General features: G+C 40.2%; 3 long non-coding RNA genes across 14 annotated transcripts in view; 2 read left to right on the top strand and 1 right to left on the bottom strand.

The window, feature by feature from the left end:
• Positions 1-4,473, top strand: part of LOC135090510 (uncharacterized) — a 38,608-nt gene extending 34,135 nt beyond the window's left edge. For 6 of the 7 annotated variants that reach the window (XR_010262010.1, XR_010262011.1, XR_010262013.1 and 3 more), the window contains 5 exons: positions 295-499; positions 1,329-1,502; positions 2,754-2,859; positions 3,427-3,586; positions 4,113-4,473. This is a non-coding gene — a long non-coding RNA (uncharacterized LOC135090510). The other variant, XR_010262009.1, reaches the window with a different exon arrangement.
• Positions 4,474-4,928: 455 nt separating this feature from the next.
• Positions 4,929-9,194, bottom strand: LOC135090505 (uncharacterized). 5 transcript variants are annotated; one of them, XR_010261994.1, is made up of 6 exons: positions 8,949-9,175; positions 7,151-7,335; positions 6,916-7,072; positions 6,560-6,764; positions 6,038-6,213; positions 4,929-5,373 (listed from the first exon to the last, which is right to left on the bottom strand). It is a non-coding gene; the product is annotated as an uncharacterized LOC135090505 (long non-coding RNA). The 5 variants fall into 5 exon arrangements; XR_010261992.1 differs by having other exon boundaries at positions 6,916-7,339; positions 9,102-9,194; XR_010261993.1 differs by having other exon boundaries at positions 6,911-7,335; positions 8,949-9,178.
• LOC135090512 (uncharacterized) lies at positions 8,325-17,210 on the top strand. Of its 2 annotated transcripts, XR_010262018.1 has the most exons (8): positions 8,325-8,656; positions 11,243-11,653; positions 12,394-12,517; positions 13,111-13,315; positions 14,140-14,313; positions 15,546-15,651; positions 16,134-16,293; positions 16,850-17,210. It is a non-coding gene; the product is annotated as an uncharacterized LOC135090512 (long non-coding RNA). The 2 variants fall into 2 exon arrangements; XR_010262019.1 differs by lacking the exon at positions 11,243-11,653 and having other exon boundaries at positions 8,369-8,656.
• Positions 17,211-17,518: the final 308 nt, after the last annotated feature.

Below are 17,518 nucleotides of genomic sequence, written 5' to 3'. Positions count from 1 at the left end.
CTTAGCCTAACCTCTTTTAACCTAACATAACTTAACCTAACTTAACTTACCCTAACCTAACTTAACCTAACCTCTTTTAACCTAACCTCTTTTAACCTAACCTCTTTTAACCTAACCTAACCTAACTTAACTTAACCTAACCTAACTTAACCTAACCTCACTTAACCTCACTTAACCTAACCTAACGTAACTTAACCTAACCTAACCTAACCTCACTTAACCTAACCTCACTTTACCTAACATAACCTAACCTCACTTAACCTAACGTAACCTAACCTAACCTAACACCCACAGAGGAACGCACGGACAAGCAAGGTGTTATTCGGCAGTCTGATCCTGGACCTGCTCGGCTTGAAGGTGGTGCTGCCCGTGTCTCCTGCTCTCCTCGACTGTTACTCCAAGCACAACACCAGCGGCTTGTATTCCTCTCAGCTCTCCTGTGTGACTTATTACCAGCATATCATCGGTTTCGCTGCAAGGTTCCATTCTGTCTTGTTTGGTAATTAAGTGGGTTTGTTGTGTTTTGTATTGGTTTATATATTTTTAGCTTGTTTTTATTATTATTTTTTCAATTTTTTTATCCTATTATCTATTTATTTATTTTTTGTTTGTTTGTTTGTTTACAGGGTGTGTGTGTGTTTGTTTGTGTTCCTGCTGTTCAATATTGCAGCTTGTTTTCTTTATTATTGTTATTTTGTGTTTTATTCTATTTCAGTGTTCTGAGGGAGTCTTCAGGTGTTTTTGGGGTGTTTTGGGGTGTTTCTGGAGTGTTTTGGGGTGTTTTTGGTGTGTTGTGAAGTGTTTTGATGTGTTTTGGGGTGGTTAAGGGGTGTTTTGTGGTGTTGTGGAGGTGTTTTGGGATTTTTGGTGTGTTTTAAAGTGTTTTGGGATGTTTTTGGAATGTTTTGATGTGTTTTGAGATGTTTAGGAGTATTTTTGGAGTATTTTGGTGTGTTTTTGGAGTGTTTTGGGATGTGTTTGTAGTGTTTTGGGATGTGTTTGTAGTGTTTTGGGGTGTTTTGGGGTATTTTGAAGGTGTTTTGGTGTGTTTTTGGAGTGTTTTGGGGTATTTTGGGATGTTTTGGTGTGTTTTGGGTTATTTTGAGAGTGTTTTGGTGTGTTTTTGGAGTGTTTCTGGGTGTTTTGGAGTATTTTGAGGGTGTTTAAAGGTGTTGTGGTAGTTTAAAATATATTGTTAGTTTACTTTTTTTTAACTTTTTATTTTCTTATGCATTATTTTATTTCTTATTTATATTGTGGTGTGTTGTCGGTGTGTCCTAACCTAACCTAACCAGCCTACCCTCTCCTAACCTCCCCTCAACCCACAGGCACTGATTGGCGTGACATTCAGCATAGGCTTCACCGTCGGGCACACTGTGGGGGCTGCGTTCTCCCGCTGGGGAAGTACTGGGTGGTTCGCGGCCTCGGCTGTCTACGCACGCACTCTCACTGTGGCTAACATAATATTCTTTGCTGTCTTCTTCCAGGAATCGCTGCCTGAGGTGTGTGTTTGTGTGTGTGTGTGTGTGTGTGTGTGTGTGTGTGTGTGTGTCTCATTTATTTTTTTTATTATGTATATTTTTTTTGTTTTGTATAATTTTTGCTTTTTTTTTTTTTCCTTTCATTTTTTCTTTCTTTGCTTATTTTGTAATTTGTTTGTATTTCCTTGTGTCTCTGAATGTTGTTAAAGAGAGGTGCATTGTGAGTAAAGCATCATTTTCTCTTTCCTTTCCTCATTTCTTTACTTTTCCCTCTTATTCCTTCCTTTCTGTCATCATTACAAACCCTTTCTATTTATTACAAACCCTTTCTCTCATTTTCCTTACCATAAACCATCAAAACATCTTAACAATCTCATTTAAATCACTTTTCTTTTCATTATCATCTGTTTGTTTACATTCTCTTGCTTTCTTTCACTTATTAATTCATTACACTCCTGTTTGTGTGTTTAGGAATGTTTTGAGATATTTTGGGGTGTTTTGGAGGTGTTTTGGGGTGTTTTTTCAAGTGTTTTGAGGTAAATTGTCTGTTTTTGGGTATATTTGTCTGTTTTTGTCTGTTTTTTGGGTATTATTGGGGTTTTGGAGGTGTTTTGGGGGTGTTTTTGCAAGTGTTTTGAGGTAAATTGTCTTTTTTGGGTATTTTTTGGGTTTTGGAGATGTTTTGGGGGTGTTTTTGCAAGTGTTTTGAGGTAAATTGTCTTTTTTTGGGTATTATTGGGGTTTTGGAGGTGTTTTTTCAAGTGTTGAGGTAAATTGTCTTTTTTTGGGTATTATTGGGGTTTTGGAGGTGTTTTGGGGGTGTTTTTTCAAGTGTTTTGAGGTAAATTGTCTGTTTTTGGGTGTTTAATGGTGTTTTGGGAGTGTTTTGCAAGTTTTTGAGGTAAATAGTGTGTTTTGGGGTGTTTAATGGTGTTTTGAGAGTGTTTTGCAAGTGTTTTGAGGTAAATAGTGTGTTTTGGGAGCGTTTTGCAAGTGTTTTGAGGTAAATAGTTTGTTTTGGGGTGTTTAATGGTGTCTTGGTGGTGTTTCAGGGTTATATAGGGGTGTTTGGGGGTGATCTAGGGTAAGTAGTGTTATCAAGGCTGTAGTGGAAGTTACTGTGGGTTTTCAAAGGGTGTTTCCATGGTGATTCACTTGTATTTTATCCCTTGTACAGTAAAACTCCCTTTCCCTGAGTTGGCAACACTGTTTGTTTACGTTCGCTGTTGTCTCGTGTGTGAGTCAGATTTGTGTCTTGTTCTTCCACCGCAGGGCAGAAGGAGGAGGGACATCGGTGCCAGTTTGACCGAGGCTTGGGAGGTGATCAATCCTAGGGCTCTATTCTCCGTCAGCTGTGTCAAGGGCCTGGGCAGAGAAGGTGTGTGTGTGTGTGTGTTTGTATGTTCAGTATTGTGTGTTTGTTCGTGTTTGTAGTATTGTGTGTGTGTGTGTGTGTGTGTACTAGCAAATATTCCCTTATGTTTACTCCTGAAACACACACACACACACACACACACACACACACACACACACACACACACACACACACACACACACCACCTCCTGTTCCTCCTCCTCCTCCTCTCCCTTCATTCATACACACACACACACACAAGCACACACACACACACACACACACACACACACACACACACACACACACACACACACACACACACACACACACACCACCTCCTGTTCCTCCTCCTCCTCCTCCTCTCCCTTCATTCATACACACACACACACACACACACACACACACACACACACACACACACACACACACACACACACACACACACACACACACACACACTACCTCCCGTTCCTCCTCCTCCTCCTCTCCCTTCATTCATAAACATCTGTCTTTCTCTCTCTCTGTAGAACGCATGAAATTAATACAACTTAGCCGAGTTTACTTCCTCTACCTGTTCCTGTATTCCAGCCTGGAGTTAACGCTGATCTTTGCAACCCACCACAAGCATAGTTACGACTCGTTGGCGCAGGACCGCAAGTTTTCCTTCCTGGGCCTGGTCATGGCAATTACACAGAGAGGGTTTATGCGAAGTGTTAAGACTGGAACTGAAAAAGCAACTGCCAATTAGGTATGGTGTGTTCTGGGGTTTGTGTGTGTGTGTGTGTGTGTGGCCGGGAAAGGGTTGCCTGTGTGTGTGTGTTTTCAAGGGTGTTTTCATGGTTCGAGTTTAACAGGGTGTAGTGGAAGTTACTGAGGTTTTCAAGGGTGTTTTTCATGGTTCTTGTTTAACAGGGTGTAGTGGAAGTTACTGGGGTTTTCAAGGGTGTTTTCATGGTTTTTGTTTAACAGGGTGTAGTGGAAGTTACTGGGGTTTTCAAGGGTGTTTTCATGGTTCTAGTCTAACAGGCTGTAGTGCAAGTTACTGGGGTTTTCAAGGATGTTTTCATGGTTCTAGTTTAATGGGCTGTAGTGGAAGTTACTGAGGTTTACAAAGTATATTTTCAAATCTATATTTTTACTGTGTAGAATTACAATATAAAACAACAGGATTTATCAGTAACAGTTTAAGTAACAATTAGTTTAAGATCATATTATTTTCTTTTCCTTGCATTTAATCATTGTATGCCTGTATCTAATTCATGTTGGTTTCACAGGCACACACCTACATTGTGATGCAGCTCCTTGGAGGTGGAGAGCTGGCTGCCTCAGAGGATCAGGAAACACGAGAGGTTCACAGAGGCTCGCCTCGGGCTTCGGTCGTCGTGAGGAACCTGGTGTCAGCAGTTCACTACGTGCACAGGAAAAGCATCAGTGTTCACGGAGACCTAAAGCCAGACAGGGGTGAAAAGGGTTGGTGTTGAGGATAGACAGAAAAGAAAAGAAAAGAAAGGAAAGGTAAAAAAGGAAGTTTTTTTGCATTGATTTTCCATCTGCTTATTTTAAAGAATTTATTGCATGGAATATTATTGATCTCCATCATTTGTATGGCCTTTATAATAAAAAGTATGAATTTATTCCATTCAGATATTATCCTTCTCCGAGGCCATTCTAATCTAAACATCTTTTCACGGAATCTCTTGTTCAAGGATTCTTCTGAAGATTCAGTTATTAAGATTGTGGATTTTGGGTTTGCACATTTGATGCCTGACAAGGAAAAGGATGGCAGCACGAAGACACCGTGCTTCACTGTTCACTATGCAGCGCCAGAAGTGTTGCTGCAAGCTGTGCAGAAGGGAGCAAATGGTACCGCTTGAACATTCATGCACTGGTTGAGTATCTTGTGTGTAATTTTATGATGAAAGGTTTTTAATGCAGGGACAGTTGTTTATAGGCATTTTTACATTATTTTTAGTGTACAACCATCCAAAAGGCATTTAGCTCAGTGTTACTGCAACAACCACACAGTACTGAATGTAGGGTTTCCTGTTTCATTAGAGATTTCTCTGCAGTGGTGTTTTCAATACAAGGAGTGTTTTCTATAGTTATTTTCTTTATTTTGAGGGCTTGCTATAATATCCTGCACAACTCTAAAAATACATCAAATTAACCTCCCACCAAAGCACAATACAGACACTTCCATTGGCTGTAACATTACTGCTAATACTGCAACATTCTTCCTGAGGGGAACCACACACATTAACAATAACACATGTTACAAAAAACTACACCAAACATATTAAGCTCAACATTTTTGTATAATAATTTTTAGAAACATGAATGACCAAAAATGGTTCTAGGATAAAAGAGGAAAAAAAATGACAGAACACTACAGCATAACAGTACAAATGGCAGGTGTGTCTCTTTTCTCTTATTCCTTATTTGCAAGGATTAAAGCTGTTACCTTAGAGATCACAAGAAGTGGGACGGTACAGTTCGCTAAGCTGCCGGTACACGTAGGATGGTGCAGTACCTCGACTGAAATAAAAGAGATTTAAATGGTCAGCAGCCATTATTTAAAGCTAAGTGAGTAGATGTGCAAGATAAACAGGGTACAGTAAAAACCCTCTTATCCGGCATCAACGGGACCGCCGACGTGCCGGATACTTGAATAGAAGTGAAATTATGTCCACGATGACCACCCTACACTCACGCATCTTACCACAACAATGATGATCAGCTGATCTGATCAGCTGCTTAAGTGTAAGCACAACACACTTCCTTTTTTCTACAACTTTAGGCGTGATGAAGTATGGAGTATGGAGTATGCCTCGCGTGGGAATTTTAATTGATTTTCTGAGTACACATTGATTTTTTATTGATTTTAAGGCTCGGGGACAAATGTGCCGGATACTTGAAGCTGCCGGATGAGAGAAATTTTACTGTATAATAAATTGAGTAAGTTGTTTATCTCACTCATAAGTAAAACATAAAGGCCTTTCATTTGATGCATTTAGGATCAGAAGTTTTACTGGGAGATGAAGTACAGTGCTAAATAACAGTTTGTGCATAAAGCTGACAAATACTGATGTCTCCTGAGGTCAGCCCAGGCCCAACAAGGAAAGCAAATGAAAAAATTAAATGAACCCCCAACATCACACCTTGAAAGGACCACACAGTCATATGAACAACACAAACTCACTTGTTAGTTATCAAACTGGTGACATTTTCTGGAGGAACGTAATCTAGCTGAGTCAGCGCAGTATTTACAGACGGCCAAAACTTTGTTCCCTCTGGGATAATAGAAGTGGTGGTTTGGTGGCTTATTTCTTCACAGCCCATCAAGCTAAATTTGTATGTGGGAGTGCACACATACAGCTGAAAATGAAGATTTGTGACAATAAGCAAAATGCACAATTCATGCCATGATTTTCAATATTATATAGGTACTGATCTGATAGTATCTAGCTCCACATGAGACAACAACAGGTTGAGGTTTGAGAAAGGACCATCCAACACTCAACACGAGGAATGTATATCCACCTACATGAAATAAACATGTGGAAAAGGAATGTATCAAAAACTGGAATCAAGAATTTCTGTGAGAATAAAATGGTATGTACTTTTGTGATACCTTCCCTGTTCAATTTGCAACAGTAAATATGTTTCAAATACTGCCCCACTGAAAGAGGTATCAGGATAATGACTAACAAATAAAACTTACTGGAACAGAATAAAACTTTGGTGGTGAGGCAAGAGAGGCTGCACCAACAAAGGTCTCAATGCCTCCGTTGGTCACCACCGTCTCGGTGCCAACGATGACCTTTGATGACCTTGTTGACACGTGACATGATGGGGAACACTGCAGAGTCTTGAATTAATGTTGTCTCAATTCCAGCAGTACATAAAGCTTTTGCCACTGGGTGACCCTGCACAAGTAAAAGATGTATTGAGAACATAAGAACGTAATAAAATAAAGGAAGCTGCAAGAAGCCATCACCCCTACATGTGGCAGTCCCTGTGTTATGTATTGTGCACATCAGACACGATGACGTGAAAGAGACGCATAAAACACCTTACATCATATTTAGGGGCACGTTCGGCAACAATAACGTGGAATTTCCTTTGTGTGGCTGCCTTGGTCAGGAAGGCCAAGACCAGTGGACACATTGCACACGTCACAATGACCTCATCATTGTGAATCTTGCTTACACCTTGGGCAGCTATCAATTCTTGGCTGAAATAAAAGGAATCAATATAATACTGGTAACAAACAACGTCAATGTCCCAAATGTCAGTGTAATCTTTACTCTACCTTTGTTCAACCTCAGCTTTCTGTTCACCAATGGCCTCAAGTACTCTGTCCTGCAGCTCTGGAATAACCTCCGTGCATTTTGGGAGATCTCCACATGCAGGGTGAGTCTACTAGCATGGACTGTGAGAGGCTTGGGTACTCCACACCTTGCTTCTCTCCACGTGGTGTGTTGTGTTCGTCAATTACTATCTGCGTGAAGAAGAAAAATAACTTAAATAAATAAATGACACACACACACACACACACACACACACGAGGACAGACAGGCAAAATACGTAGAGAGAGAGAGAGAGAGAGAGAGAGAGAGAGAGAGAGGCTGTACTTAAGCAATTATATCTTTCCATACCACACACACACACACACGCACACGAACGTTTCCCTAAGGGCGTTACATCACTGTGTGTGTGTGTTCTATATCTCTAGGGCGGAATCTTTCAAGAGAGAGAGAGAGAGAGAGAGAGAGAGATGAGGAAACAAGGAAGAGAATGAAAAATAAATAAAAAAGCAAGAATAATGATGATAACAACAATAAAAGGAGGTCAGTTTTTTTTTTTTATGGGATACTTATGTGAATTGAAATACGCTTAAATGTTTACGTTCTTGAGAGAAAACGGAGGTCAGTTTTTTATTTTTATGGGATACTTATGTGAATTGAAATACGCTCAGTTATTTGTACATCACTGCTTCACAGACATCTCCAGCACGTGTTCCCTTTGAGTAGCACCAAACCCACCAACACCCACACATTGGTAAGCCTTCTAAGCACATACTAGTTTACATTGGCGCAGATATATTAAAAAGATTAATCACAAAAGACTAATTAAAAACATATATTCAGTACATGCAGGTGGGCTCTCCTTGACACACAGAGAAAGGCTGGTAATTCTCTGTTGATCATTAGCTACAGTATGGAAGCCTCTGTTATACTTCGATATCTCTGTGAAGTATTGTTGTTTTTTAACGTCAAATGGTAAATATTTAATAACGATAAGGTAAGATATAACAGTATTAAGCCAAGCCTTTAATTCACACAAGCTTTTCAATGATTGCACATTACGCCACACAAGGGACGAGACATTGCAGTGTAAGCCACGACCAGTTTGAATTTGGCGCTTCAATCAGTAAACGTCTACATACTTTGACAATTACAGTGATAATGGCCTGAGATTTATTTTTACACGCTTATAATTCTTTATATTTAATTTTCTATTAGTTTAGTATAATATAAAAGAAGTTGGTGGTTGTTATTGAAAGGTAAAAGTGTGTTGTGGATAGGTTTGTGTCCGTACTGTGCAGAGCAGGCCAAGGGAGGACAACACAGCACCAGACGTGACACAGAAAGGCACTGTGTTCAAAGGGTGCCATAAACTGTGGCTTTATTTAATGTATTTTGCCAGAACAAGACAGTGACAGGGCCGTGGGTGCCTGCGTGTGCTGGTGCAAGCTTGGTGCCTTCCGGGAGGTGCCTACAGGGAGGTGCCTACAGGGCCACCAAGGCTAATATTGGTAAGAAACCCGCCCACCCCTTGTCCAGCCAGCTAATTTGCACAGTCTGATGTAACAGGCGGTGACTGTGATAGTGTTGTTACCTGTCACCCACAACAACAACAACAACAACAACAACAACACAGGGCTGTCAGGTTTATTGTTAAGCCTGGTATTTCATGTTTTTGCACCTCGTTAGCAATATATTGATGTGACGCAGCATTCCACGGTGCCACAAGCGCTCCAAGCCTCCACCACAAAACTCTTACTAATTAACCATGACAGGAATTAGAAAAACGTAAAAAAAATCCACTTGCCTTATGTTATCAGCTGAGGTGGAGGCAGCCTTCCCCATTTATCCGCCAATATCTGCTTTATTTGTCACTTATTGTAAGCCTAACACGTCACTAAGTGGAGCCACATGACAAGGCTTTCATATCCGCTAGCTAGATATATCCGCCATTACCTCATTTAGTTACGATGGAAGAATAACAGGCAAAATAGCGGCCGTCCTCTCCACTGGCAAGGGCCGCCATGATGCCTGGCTACCTGTTTGAATCTGTGGGTTCCAATATTTTTTGGGTATTTTTCTTAACTTCTTTATTTTGGTAGTATAGCATGTTTTTATGGTTTAGAAAAATAATTATTTGCTTTAGAAGTGTTTTCGCTGCTTGTGTTGACTTGTGTCCAATTTTGTGTTGATTGACGAAAATGTGGGGTGTTTTTTTGACGCTATTTTGACAAACTTGGTTTTTTATTTCACGCTCTAATTACGTCTTTTGTATTTCTAAAAATTGCTTATGATTTTTAAATTGTTTTTTGGTTCCTGTTGAGAGGAATAAGTGGGTTTTAAAAATGGTTTATGGTCCTGTTAAAAGTTGTGATTATAACACTTTTTGTGTTATTGTGTCTCTATTTGAGCTTGTAACTAACTTTTTAATGCCTGAAAAAATAGTTTGTATGTTTTAAAGTGTTTTATCTTGTTGTTGAGTCAAAATAGGTGGACTTTCCAGTGGTTTTTAATCGTAATTAGGTTCCAACACTTGTTTTTTACACAATTTCGGTTTTATTTGTTTATTCTTGTTCCAGGTAACTTTTGATGGTGTAAGATGATAGTTCAGATTTTTAAAAAATTTTTACGTTCCTAAAAATTCAAATGATGTGGAGTTTTCAATGATTTAAATGGTGCCGAATATTTCAACACTTTTTCCATATTTCATTTGGATATTTTTTAAATACTACTCAAGCTGGAGCTGTTATAATATTGTGGATATTTTTTAAAGTATTTGTCAAGTCAGAATATATAAGGCATTCCAGCCTAGCTCCATTTTTTCGAGGGGTCAATTTCGAAATGAAATCCGTTACGGTACGTAAATTAGCCGTGACGTCACATCCGCCATGATGGACCCGGGCCCTTGATCGGCTCCGCTGTCTCCTCGGTAATAATGATCGTATTTTGCAGTGTTTTCCTGGTGTTTCCACGTGTTTCTAAACTCAGACGTGTAGATAAGAGTAGAATGAGTAAGAAAATAAGAGAAATAGAGGAGGAAGAGGAAGGGAGAAGGAATAGAGGAGGTGGTAAAACAGAAAAATGATAAGAAAACAATATTTAGCTTAATTTTCCCTGCTGCCCTGTCTGTCTTGGTAGTATTTGTCTTCCCTGACAGTGCTTCCAGTGTATTTGGTGTGTTTAAGAGGTGTTGGAGTGTGTCTGGAGGTGTTTAGGGAGTGTTGCAGTGTGTCTGGAGGTGTTGAAAGGGTGTTGAAGTGTGTGTTTTAGGGATTTGGTGATGTTTGAGTCAATATTTAGCGTTCCTGGTGTGTTTTGGGGTGTCTTAGGCTTGTTTAGGAGTGCTTTAAGTGTGTTTTGGACTGTTTTCAATGTTTTGTGATGTTTCAAGTGTATTTTAGGATGTTATGGACGAGTTTGGGTGTGTTTTGTGTGGATACCGGGGAATTTTGGGTGCGTTTGTGGGTATTTTAGGTCAGTGTGGGTGTTTTGGGGTGTTTTAAGTGTGTTTTGGGCCGTTTTCAGTGTTTTGGGATGTTTTAAGTGTGTTTTAGGATGTTATGGATGAGTTTGAGTGTGTTTTGGGTAGGTACGGTGTGTTTTCGATGCGTTTTAAGTCAATTTGGTGAGTTTTGGAGTATTTTAAGTGTGTTTGGTGCACTTTCGATGTGTTTAGGGTGTTTTTTGTGCGTTTAGGAGTGTTTAAGGTGTTTTAAGGTTTTTTAGTATGATTGGAGTTGCTTTTGAGGTGTTTTGGTTATGTTAAAGGCATGTTGCAGATAACCAATGGGTCTTTGAGAGTAGAAGTGGTGTGCTGGAGGTAAAATAAAAGGTTCTGGAGTGTTTAAGTGGGGACTGTGATAGTAGAAGCGTGTCAGGGGTGTTATAGCGTGTGTTGTGATGTATGAAGCTTCTAGATGCATGTGGGGGCGATGTCTGGGTCTGTACGAGGTGTTGTGGTGTTGGAGTCCTAGCAGGGGAAGGTACTGGAGGTTGTAGTGATGGGTAGAGGGTAAAAACAGAGGTACACTTTAGGTTAGGTAAGGTTAAGTATTCATTGGTGTTGATTCAGTAATACGATCTTTTTTTCTTTTAAGATACAAATGTAGAGGGACGAAATAGGGAAGCAGGAAGACCACCACCACCACCACCATCACCACCAGCAGTGTGGAAGAAAGTTTAGGCAAGCGAAGAAAGTTGGAAAATTAATAATTAAACGGTTGCTGTCTTTTATTATCTTGAGTATAAAATGGTTATATGACAATCTCTCTCTCTCTCTCTCTCTCTCTCTCTCTCTCTCTCTCTCTCTCTCTCTCTCTCTCTCTCTCTCTCTCTCTCTCTCTCTCTCTCTCTCTCTCTCTCTCTCTCAGCTTTGTATTAGTTACCCGTTGACAGAAGTGACAGCCGCGTTTTCTCTTGTCAGATGTAAACAAAGCGGTAGTTTCCTTCCAGCTGGTGATAAAACTCTTTTGTCGCTCTTCCTCACTCTCCCACGTCACGGAAGCAGTGTGTGTGTGTGTGTGTGTGTGTGTGTGTGAAGAAGAAAATGTTATATTATATCTACGTGTTTAAAAGTTTCCTTCATTTAAGTCCAAAGAGGCTGGCTGGCTGATGCTAAGGAAGGAAGGAAGGGGTGGTGTTTAGGAGTCTGGGATGGAAAGCGAGTGATGTGTTTTGTAGCCTTCAGATAAAAAATATTAACAAAGTTTACACAGTGGGAAAATTTTGGTGGTGAGAGAGAAAATGACTAAAATATTACCTCAAATTTAACCAAACGTGGTGGAGCTTCACACTCCTCAGCTGACCCTAATCAAACCAAGCCTAACCCAAAGAAGCCTACCGTAACTTGTGTCTGGTGCTTCCTCCTCCCCAAGACTGGCTATCTCGTGTCTTAATCCCAAGCTGGCCTAACCAAACTTAACCTAACCTAAGCAATTCTAACCTAGCCAAACCTTACCTAAGCAAGCCTAACCTAGCCAAGCCTTACCTAACCTAACCTAACCTAACCTAGCCAAACCTTACCTAAGCAAGCCTAACCTAGCCAAGCCTTACCTAACCTAACCTAACCCAGCCAAACCTTACCTAAGCAAGCCTAACCTAGCTAAGCCTTACCTAACCTAACCTAACCTCACCTAACCTAACCTAAAGAAACCTAGCCAAACCTAACATAACCTAGCCTAACCAAACCTAACCTAACCTACATCCTCTTCCCACGGCCCCACTTAACCAAACCTAATGTAACTTTCAGAGCAACGGCAACCCTCCGATCCGGCAAGCAAGTTGGCGGCAGCGATGGCGGTGGCGGCGGCAGTGGTGGTGAGGTGGACGGCAGGGACAGAGGGGCAGTACAGGCTGCGGACATCAAGGAGAAGGTGAGCAGGGTGTTGTGTTGGTGTGTGTTGGTGTGTGTTGCTAAGCTGAGATGCAATATTTGTCACTCAACACTCGTGCAACACTGCCTCCATGCACAAGTGTGTCGGGAAAATGATTTAAAGTCGTAAAAATGTTCTTGTTTTACTTTATTTATTTATTCATTTATTTTGTTTTATTTTTTGTATATATAGGAGGGACACTGGTCAAAGGGAACTAAGTACAATAAGAAAAAAATACTGAGAAAAAATAAAAGATAAAAATGACCTCACTTAACCTAACCTAACCTAACATAAGCTAACTTAACCTAACATAACTTAGCCTAACCTCTTTTAACCTAACATAACTTAACCTAACTTAACTTAACCTAACATAACTTAACCTAACCTCTTTTAACCTAACCTCTTTTAACCTAACCTAACCTAACTTAACTTAACCTAACCTAACTTAACCTAACCTCACTTAACCTCACTTAACCTAACCTAACGTAACTTAACCTAACCTAACCTAACCTCACTTAACCTAAGCTCACTTAACCTAACATAACCTAACCTCACTTAACCTAACGTAACCTAACCTAACCTAACACCCACAGAGGAACGCACGGACAAGCAAGGTGTTATTCGGCAGTCTGATCCTGGACCTGCTCGGCTTGAAGGTGGTGCTGCCCGTGTCTCCTGCTCTCCTCGACTGTTACTCCAAGCACAACACCAGCGGCTTGTATTCCTCTCAGCTCTCCTGTGTGACTTATTACCAGCATATCATCGGTTTCGCTGCGAGGTTCCATTCTGTCTTGTTTGGTAATTAAGTGGGTTTGTTGTGTTTTGTATTGGTTTATATATTTTTAGCTTGTTTTTATTATTATTTTTTCAATTTTTTTATCCTATTATCTATTTATTTATTTTTTTTTTTTGTTTGTTTGTTTGTTTATAGGGTGTGTGTGTGTTTGTTTGTGTTCCTGCTGTTCAATATTGCAGCTTGTTTTCTTTATTATTGTTATTTTGTGTTTTATTCTATTTCAGTGTTCTGAGGGAGTCTTCAGGTGTTTTTGGGGTGTTTTGGGGTGTTTCTGGAGTGTTTTGGGGTGTTTTTGGTGTGTTGTGAAGTGTTTTGATGTGTTTTGGGGTGGTTAAGGGGTGTTTTGAAGTGTTTTGTGGTGTTGTGGAGGTGTTTTGGGATTTTTGGTGTGTTTTAAAGTGTTTTGGGATGTTTTTGGAATGTTTTGATGTGTTTTGAGATGTTTAGGAGTATTTTTGGAGTATTTTGGTGTGTTTTTGGAGTGTTTTGGGATGTGTTTGTAGTGTTTTGGGGTGTTTTGGGGTATTTTGAAGGTGTTTTGGTGTGTTTTTGGAGTGTTTTGGGGTATTTTGGGATGTTTTGGTGTGTTTTGGGTTATTTTGAGAGTGTTTTGGTGTGTTTTTGGAGTGTTTCTGGGTGTTTTGGAGTATTTTGAGGGTGTTTAAAGGTGTTGTGGTAGTTTAAAATATATTGTTAGTTTACTTTTTTTTAACTTTTTATTTTCTTATGCATTATTTTATTTCTTATTTATATTGTGGTGTGTTGTCGGTGTGTCCTAACCTAACCTAACCAACCTACCCTCTCCTAACCTCCCCTCAACCCACAGGCACTGATTGGCGTGACATTCAGCATAGGCTTCACCGTCGGGCACACTGTGGGGGCTGCGTTCTCCCGCTGGGGAAGTACTGGGTGGTTCGCGGCCTCGGCTATCTACGCACGCACTCTCACTGTGGCTAACATAATATTCTTTGCTGTCTTCTTCCAGGAATCGCTGCCTGAGGTGTGTGTTTGTGTGTGTGTGTGTGTTTGTGTGTGTGTGTGTCTCATTTATTTTTTTTATTATGTATATTTTTTTTGTTTTGTATAATTTTTGCTTATTTTTTTTTTTTCCTTTCATTTTTTCTCTCTTTGCTTATTTTGTAATTTGTTTGTATTTCCTTGTGTCTCTGAATGTTGTTAAAGAGAGGTGCATTGTGAGTAAAGCATCATTTTCTCTTTCCTTTCCTCATTTCTTTACTTTTCCCTCTTATTCCTTCCTTTCTGTCATCATTACAAACCCTTTCTATTCATTACAAACCCTTTCTCTCATTTTCCTTACCATAAACCATCAAAACATCTTAACAATCTCATTTAAATCACTTTTCTTTTCATTATCATCTGTTTGTTTACATTCTCTTGCTTTCTTTCACTTATTAATTCATTACACTCCTGTTTGTGTGTTTAGGAATGTTTTGAGATATTTTGGGGTGTTTTGGAGGTGTTTTGGGGTGTTTTTTCAAGTGTTTTGAGGTAAATTGTCTGTTTTTGGGTATATTTGTCTGTTTTTGTCTGTTTTTTTGGGTATTATTGGGGTTTTGGAGGTGTTTTTGCAAGTGTTTTGAGGTAAATTGTCTTTTTTGGGTATTTTTTGGGTTTTGGAGATGTTTTGGGGGTGTTTTTGCAAGTGTTTTGAGGTAAATTGTCTTTTTTGGGTATTATTGGGGTTTTGGAGGTGTTTTTTCAAGTGTTGAGGTAAATTGTCTTTTTTTGGGTATTATTGGGGTTTTGGAGGTGTTTTGGGGGTGTTTTTTCAAGTGTTTTGAGGTAAATTGTCTGTTTTTGGGTGTTTAATGGTGTTTTGGGAGTGTTTTGCAAGTTTTTGAGGTAAATAGTGTGTTTTGGGGTGTTTAATGGTGTTTTGAGTGTTTTGCAAGTATTTTGAGGTAAATAGTGTGTTTTGGGAGTGTTTTGCAAGTGTTTTGAGGTAAATAGTTTGTTTTGGGGTGTTTAATGGTGTCTTGGTGGTGTTTCAGGGTTATATAGGGGTGTTTGGGGGTGATCTAGGGTAAGTAGTGTTATCAAGGCTGTAGTGGAAGTTACTGTGGGTTTTCAAAGGGTGTTTCCATGGTGATTCACTTGTATTTTATCCCTTGTACAGTAAAACTCCCTTTCCCTGAGTTGGCAACACTGTTTGTTTACGTTCGCTGTTGTCTCGTGTGTGAGTCAGATTTGTGTCTTGTTCTTCCACCGCAGGGCAGAAGGAGGAGGGACATCGGTGCCAGTTTGACCGAGGCTTGGGAGGTGATCAATCCTAGGGCTCTGTTCTCCGTCAGCTGTGTCAAGGGCCTGGGCAGAGAAGGTGTGTGTGTGTGTGTTTGTATGTTCAGTATTGTGTGTTTGTTCGTGTTTGTAGTATTGTGTGTGTGTGTGTGTGTGTGTGTGTACTAGCAAATATTCCCTTATGTTTACTCCTGAAACACACACACACACACACACACACACACACACACACACACACACACCACCTCCTGTTCCTCCTCCTCCTCCTCTCCCTTCATTCATTCATACACACACACACACACACACACACACACACACACACACACACACACACACACACACACACACACACACACACACACACACACACACCACCTCCTGTTCCTCCTCCTCCTCCTCTCCCTTCATTCATACACACACACACACACACACTACCTCCTGTTCCTCCTCCTCCTCCTCTCCCTTCATTCATAAACATCTGTCTTTCTCTCTCTCTGTAGAACGCATGAAATTAATACAACTTAGCTGAGTTTACTTCCTCTACCTGTTCCTGTATTCCAGCCTGGAGTTAACGCTGATCTTCGCGACCCACCACAAGCATAGTTACGACTCGTTGGCGCAGGACCGCAAGTTTTCCTTCCTGGGCCTGGTCATGGCAATTACACAGAGAGGGTTTATGCGAAGTGTTAAGACTGGAACTGAAAAAGCAACTGCCAATTAGGTATGGTGTGTTCTGGGGTTTGTGTGTGTGTGTGTGTGTGTGTGTGTGTTGGAGAGGGTTTGTGTGTGTGTGTGGCCGGGAAGGGGTTGCCTGTGTGTGTGTTTTCAAGGGTGTTTTCATGGTTCGAGTTTAACAGGGTGTAGTGGAAGTTACTGAGGTTTTCAAGGGTGTTTTTCATGGTTCTTGTTTAACAGGGTGTAGTGGAAGTTACTGGGGTTTTCAAGGGTGTTTTCATGGTTTTTGTTTAACAGGGTGTAGTGGAAGTTACTGGGGTTTTCAAGGGTGTTTTCATGGTTCTAGTCTAACAGGCTGTAGTGCAAGTTACTGGGGTTTTCAAGGATGTTTTCATGGTTCTAGTTTAATGGGCTGTAGTGGAAGTTACTGAGGTTTACAAAGTATATTTTCAAATCTATATTTTTACTGTGTAGAATTACAATATAAAACAACAGGATTTATCAGTAACAGTTTAAGTAACAATTAGTTTAAGATCATATTATTTTCTTTTCCTTGCATTTAATCATTGTATGCCTGTATCTAATTCATGTTGGTTTCACAGGCACACACCTACATTGTGATGCAGCTCCTTGGAGGTGGAGAGCTGGCTGCCTCAGAGGATCAGGAAACATGAGAGGTTCACAGAGGCTCGCCTCGGGCTTCGGTCGTCGTGAGGAACCTGGTGTCAGCAGTTCACTACGTGCACAGGAAAAGCATCAGTGTTCACGGAGACCTAAAGCCAGACAGGGGTGAAAAGGGTTGGTGTTGAGGATAGACAGAAAAGAAAAGAAAAGAAAGGAAAGGTAAAAAAAGGAAGTTTTTTTGCATTGATTTTCCATCTGCTTATTTTAAAGAATTTATTGCATGGAATATTATTGATCTCCATCATTTGTATGGCCTTTATAATAAAAAGTATGAATTTATTCCATTCAGATATTATCCTTCTCCGAGGCCATTCTAATCTAAACATCTTTTCACGGAATCTCTTGTTCAAGGATTCTTCTGAAGATTCAGTTATTAAGATTGTGGATTTTGGGTTTGCACATTTGATGCCTGACAAGGAAAAGGATGGCAGCACGAAGACACCGTGCTTCACTGTTCACTATGCAGCGCCTCTGTTACATCCTGTTATTCACAGGTACAGGTTATAAAGTGGGTGTTGTTCTGCCCTGCAACCAGAGATGTGGCCATTTCCTGTATGTGTTCCACCATGGCATTCACCAGCAGTACC

Source organism: Scylla paramamosain, chromosome 35 (assembly GCF_035594125.1).
Source record: "Scylla paramamosain isolate STU-SP2022 chromosome 35, ASM3559412v1, whole genome shotgun sequence".
Classification (NCBI taxonomy): domain Eukaryota; kingdom Metazoa; phylum Arthropoda; class Malacostraca; order Decapoda; family Portunidae; genus Scylla; species Scylla paramamosain.
The sequence above is the reverse complement of the archived record's forward strand: the minus strand, read 5'-3'. Positions and strand labels throughout refer to the sequence as shown.